General features: G+C 53.7%; 1 pseudogene; it reads right to left on the reverse strand.

The window, feature by feature from the left end:
- LOC113980773 overlaps positions 1 to 1,265 on the reverse strand; it is a 4,085-nt pseudogene extending 2,820 nt beyond the window's left edge.
- Positions 1,266 to 6,329: the final 5,064 nt, after the last annotated feature.

Raw genomic sequence — 6,329 nt, forward strand, 5'->3', positions numbered from 1 at the left:
TTTGGGTGGGGTTGGGGGGAGTTTTGGGGGGATTTAGGGTGATTTTGGGGGTGGGGGTTTGGGGAAGTTTTGGAGTGGGTTTAGGGTGGCATTTTCAGTGTTTCTGAGGTGGGGTTTGGGATGGTTTTGGGGTGGGTTTGGGACGTTTTTGGGGTGGGTTTGGGACGTTTTGGGGGTAGGTTTTTGGGCTGGTTTTAGGGGTGATTTTGGGATGGGTTTTGAGGTTACTTTTGGGGATGTTTTGGGGTTTTTTGGGGTCAGTTTGGGATGTTTTTGAGGTGAGTTTTGGGGGTGTTTTGGGATGTTCTTGGAGGTGGCTTTTGAAGTGTTTTTGGGGTAGGCTTTGGGATGGTTTTGGGGTGGCTTTTCAAATATTTCTGAGGTGGGTTTTGGGGTCTTTTAGAGGTGTTTTAAGGGCTGTTTTTTGGGGCTGTTTCCAGGGCTGTTTTTGGGGTGAGTTTGGGGTGTTTGGGATCTCTCTGACCGCTCTGTTGCCCCATAACTTGGCGATGCTCCGGATGGACTCGGAGCCCTCAGGTGGCTTCAGCTCCTCCCACAGGTCCTCGATGGGCGGCTCCTCCCCCCCTCGGAGCCTTCGGCCTCCTCCTCGGCCACCTCCTCCAGGTCTGCCAGGAGCTCGTCAGCCAGAGGCATCCTGCAACTGGGGGGACTGGGAGCACTGGGAGAGAGCAGAGACCACCCAGAGACCCCCCCAGTTAGGGACATCCTCAAACTGGGGGGACTGGGAGCACTGGGAGGGCAACTGGGAGCACTGGGAGAGAGCAGAGACCCCCCAGTCAGGGACATCCTCAAACTGGGGGCACTGGGAGCACTGGGAGAGAGAAGCAGGACCCAGGGATCCCCAGTCAGGGACATCCTGCAACTGGGAAGACTGGGAGCACTGGGAGGGGAAATGGGGCCCAGAAACCCCTCAGGTCACCCCCAACCCCCTCCCCAGGCCCCCCAATATCTCCCCTCACCACCCCCGGCCCCCAAATCCCCCCCAATTCCCCCAAACCCCCTCCAGACGCCCCCAAATCTCCCTCAGACCCCTCAGATCCCCCCTCAACCTCCCAAAACCCCCCAACCTCCCCCAAAGTCTCTCCCAGACCTCCCAACCCTCCCCAAATTCACCTCCTGCTCCCGCCGCTCCCGTCGCGGCTCCGGTGACATCACTTCTGCCCTCCCCGTGCCCCGTGACGTCATCACAGCGCGACCCCTTAAAGACAACCCGGGGCCGACGCTGCCGGGCCTGGCCGAGTGACGTCAGCGGGATGGGAGGGGGGCGATAATGGGGAGGGGGGAAATGGGAGGGGGAGTGGGTGGAACTGGAAGAGACTGGAAGGGGACTAGGAGAGACTAGAGGGGTATTGGGAGCACTGGGAGGGACTGGGAGGGGATTTGGTAGGAGTGGGGAGGACTGGGAGGGAATGGGGGGCACTGGGGGGGGACTGGGAAGGACAGGTAACATCAGACTGGGGAGGAACCAGGAGGGATTAGGGGGGACTGGGGGGTTTTAGGGTCTCCCTGACCCCCTTTCTCCCCCATTTCCCCTCCCTTTCTCCCCCCAAGGATGGTGGGGGTCTCATTTTAGGGGTTTTGAGACCCCCCTGACCCCCCAGTTCCTGTCTGCCCTCCTCATTGCCCCCCCCAGGGATGGCAGGGGTGCCGTTCGAATTTTGGGGGGTTTTGGGACCCCCCTGACCTCCCCTTTCCACCCCCAGGGATGGCGGGGGTGTCGTCCGAGGAGTTCTCGGCCCCCCCCGGGGCGGAGCTGGTGCTGGAGCCCCTTTTCGGGGGCAACATCCTGGAGAGCAAAGGGGAACCCGAGGGGGGGCTCCCCGAAAGGGGAGGAGGGGCCCTGCCCCTCCCCCAACCCCGCCCCCGCCGAGGAGGAGGGGACCGAGAGGCCGTGGTGGGGAAGGCGCCCGAGGGAGCCGAGCTGAGGAGGAGGAGGATGAAGGTCCAGACCCTGGGACGGAGGTGCTGGGAGATCCGGCAGGTGGGAACCCCCAAAATCCTGGGGACCCGCCCCCTAAAAACATCCTGGGACAGCCCCCAGGGACACCCCACAAAAAATCCTGGGGACCCCCCCCAAAAAATCCTGGGACACCTTCCAAAAAATCCTGGGACACTCCCCAGAAAAATCCTGGGGACCCCCCCCCAAAAAATCCTGGGGACCCCCCCCAAAAAAAATCCTGGGGACCCTTAAGGGCTGTTGTTTCCTGTTTTCAGCCCTGCCTCCCAAATGCCAGACCGACTCCCAAAATTGCATAGAAACAAAGATTCCGCCCAGACTAAAGTTGCCAGCAGAGAAACCTCTTGCTGCTCATTGAGTCCCCAGGCTGACCCACTGTGCAAGTTTCGAGCTGGCTTCCTGCCAAGTCTCCGAAACTTGACAACAGGGTCTGCTTCCCAGAGAGGGAAGAAAAAAAAACCAAGCAGCCAAAGTTCTAGCAAAAGTATATATTTTACATATAAAATAGATATATACAGTGAGAGTATTATATATATATCTCTATAACCCCAGAAGGCCTAAATAGCTTCCCAAAGGGAAGAGGGGAAGGGAGAAGGGAAAAAAGACAAAATAGGATGAAAAGGGACAAAAACAAAACAGGTCTACACGATCTACAAACCCGGTAACCAGCAAACTGAAGAACTGGCAAAATCTCACACTTCCCTTGAGAGAAGCAGGATGTCTGGACGCGGCCCAGCACTCTCCCCTCACACGTGGCAGATAACAGCAGTCACTGTAGGCCTCAGCTCCAGATAAGCCAGACCAAGACAGGGACCCACCGTTCTTGAACCTCGCAGGAAAGGAAGAGAGTAAGCTCTCTTATCTATGCCTTATTAATACCCCAAGTTACGTAAAGGAATAGCATGGAATATTTCCGTGATCACCTTCCCAGTTCCTTCATGGTTACAAACTGGTCTCCAGGAAGGCCTAGACTGAAACCATCACACCCACCAACTCCACCACAAAGCCAAAGCTTGCAGGCTTTCTTTCCTGGCAATTAGGGTTGTTATTTCCTCTTTTCAGACTTCCCTCCCAACTGAAAGCTTGACTCCCAAAATTGCATACTGACAACGATTCCTCCCACACCAAAGGTACATGGAAAGAACGCTCTCGCTGCTCATGGACTCCCCAGGCTGACACAGCAACTGCACCACAAAGTAAAAGATTCCAGACTTTCTTTCCTGGGGTACTGGCTATTGTCTGATTTTCAGTCATGCCTCCCAACTGCCAGCCCAACTCCCAAAATTGCTAACAAACAAAGATTCCTCCCGCAACAAAGGTGCCAGCAAAGAAAGTTCTTGCTGCTCACGGACTCCCCAGAATAACACACCAACTGCACCACAAAGCAAAAGTTTCCAGACTTTCTTTCCCGGGGAAATGGCTGTTGTTTCCTGTTTTCAGATCTTTCTCCCAACTGCCAACCATAGCCCACTTCATCTTCCTGGGGTAATAGCTGTTGTTTGCTTTTTCAGTCATGCCTCCCAAGTACCAGCCTGACTCCCAAAATTGCCTACGGATGAAGATTCCTCACAGAACAAAGGGGCCAGCACAGAAAGCTCTTGCTACTAATGGAGTCTTCCGGCAGACAAACCAACTGCACCACAAAGCAAAAGTTACCAGCCTTTCTATCCTGGAAATAAGGGCTGTTGTTTCCTGTTTTCAGCCCTGACTCCCAACTTCAAGGCCTACTACCAAAATTGCATACAGACAAATATTCCTCCCACAACAGAGGTGCCAGCAGAGAAACCTCTTGCTGCTGATGAAGTGCTTAGCCTGGCCTACCAACTGCACCACAAAGCCAAAGCTTCCAAGCTTTCTTTCCTGCCGATAAGGGCTGTTGTTTCCTGCTTTCAGCCCTGACTCCCAACTGCCAGCCCGACTCCCAAAATTGCCTATGGAAAAAGATTCCTCCCAGAACAAAGGTGCCATTAGAGGAAGCTCTTGCTCCTAATGGAGTCTCCCGGCAGACAAACCAACTGCACAACAAAGCAAAACCTTCCAGCCTTTCTATCTTGGAAATTAGGGCTGTTGTTTCCTCTTTGTAGCCCGGCTTCCAACTTCAAGGCCTACTGCCAAAATTGCATACAGACAAAGATTCCTCCCACAACAGAGGAGCCAGCAGAGAAAGCTCTTGCTGCTCATGGAGTGCCCAGGCTGACCCAGCAGCAGAAGCACAAAGCAAAACCATCCAGGGTTTCTTTCTGGGGATATGGGCTGTTGTTTCCTGTTTTCAACCCTGCCTCCCATCTGCCAGCCCGACTCCCAAAATTGCATACGGACGAACACTCCTCCCACACCAAAGGGGACAGCACAGAAAGCTCTTGCTGCCCATGGAGTGCACAGGCTGACCCACCAACTGCACCACAAAGTCAAAGCTTCCAGGCTTTCTTTCCTGGGGATAAGGGCTGTTGTTTCCTGTTTTCAGCCCTGATTCCCAACTGCCAGTCTGACTCCCAAAATTGCATAGAAACAAAGATTCCTCCCATACGAGAGGTGCCAGCAGAGAAAGCTCTTGCTGCCCATGGAGTCTCGTGGCAGACAAACCAACTGCACCACAAAGCCAAAGCTTCCAGGCTTCCTTTCCTGCCGGCATGGGCTGCTGTTTCCTGTTTTCAGCCCTGAATACCAACTACCAGCCCGACTCCCAAAATTGCCTATGGACGAAGATTCCTCCCAGATCAAAGGTGCCATTAGAGGAAGCTCTTCCTCATAATGGAGCCTCCAGGCAGACAAACCAACTGCACCACAAAACAAAAGCTTCCGGGTTTTCTTTCCTGGCGATTTGGACTGTGGTTTCCTGTTTTCAGCCCTGACTCCCAACTTCAAGGACTACTCCCAAAATTGCATACAGACAAAGATTCCTCCCACAACAGAGGTGCCAGCAGAGAAAGCTCTTGCTGCTCATGGAGTGCCCAGGCTGACCCAGCAGCAGAAGCACAAAGCAAAACCATCCAGGCTTTCTTTCCTGGGGATATGGGCTGTTGTTTCCTGTTGTCAAACCTGCCTCCCAACTGCCAGCCCGACTCCCAAAATTGCATACGGACGAACACTCCTCCCACACCAAAGGGGACAGCACAGAAAGTTCTTGCTGCCCATGGAGTGCCCAGGCTGACCGACAAACTGCACCACAAAGCCAAAGCTTCCAGGCCTCCTTTCCTGCTGATAAGGGCTGTTGTTTCCTGTTTTCAGCCCTGACTCCCAACTGCGAGCCCGACTCTCAAAATAGCAAATAAACAAAGTCTCCTCCTAGAACAAAGGTGCCAGGACAGAAAGCTCTTCCTAGTAATGGAGTCTCCAGGCAGACAAAGCAACTGCACCACAAAGCAAAAGCTTCTAAGCTTTGTTCCTGGTGATTAGGGCTGTTGTTTCCTGTTTTCAGCCCTGCCTCCCAACTGCCAGCCCGACTACCAAAATTGCCTATGGACGAAGATTCCTCCCAGAACGAAGGTGCCATTAGAGGAAGCTCTTGCTCCTAGTGGAGTCTCCCGGGAGACAAACCAACAGCACCACAAAGCCAAAACTTCCAGGCTTCCATTCCTGACAATAAGGGCTGTTGTTTCCTGTTTTCAGCCCTGACTCCCAACTACCAGACCGGTTCCCAAAATTGCATACGGACGAACACTCCTCCCACAACAAAGGGGCCAGCACAGAAAGTTCTTGCTGCCCATGGAGTGCCCAGGCTGACCCACCAACTGCACCACAAAGCCAAAGCTTCCAGGCTTTCATTCCTGGCCATAAGGGCTGTTGTTTCCTGTTTTCAGCCCTGCCTCCCAACTGCCAGCCCGACTCCCAAAATTGCCTATGGACGAAGATTCCTCCCAGAACAAAGGTGCCATTAGAGTAAGCTCTTGTTCCTAATGGAGTCTCCCGGCAGACAAACCAACTGCACCACAAAGCCAAAGTTTCCAGGCTTCCATTCCTGACAGTAAGGGCTGTTGTTTCCTGTTTTCAGCCCTGCCTCACAACTGCCAGCTCGACTCCCAAAATTGCCCATGGACGAAGATTCCTCCCAGAACAAAGGTGCCATTAGAGGAAGCTCTTGCTCCTAATGGAGTCTCGCGGCAGACAAAACAACTGCACCACAAAGCCAAAGGCTTCCGGGCTTTCATTCCTGGCGAATAGGACTGTTGTTTCCTGTTTTCAACCCTGACTCCCAACTTCAAGTCCTACTACCAAAATTGCATACAGACAAAGATTCCTCCCACAACAGAGGTGCCTGAAGAGAAAGCTCTTGCTGCTGATGAAGTGCTTAGCCTGGCCTACCAACTGCACCACAAAGCCAAAGCTTCCAGGCTTTCATTCCTGGCAATTA

The sequence above is a fragment of the Neopelma chrysocephalum genome, unplaced genomic scaffold, assembly GCF_003984885.1.
Source record: "Neopelma chrysocephalum unplaced genomic scaffold, ASM398488v2 Primary Assembly neopelma1_95170, whole genome shotgun sequence".
Classification (NCBI taxonomy): domain Eukaryota; kingdom Metazoa; phylum Chordata; class Aves; order Passeriformes; family Pipridae; genus Neopelma; species Neopelma chrysocephalum.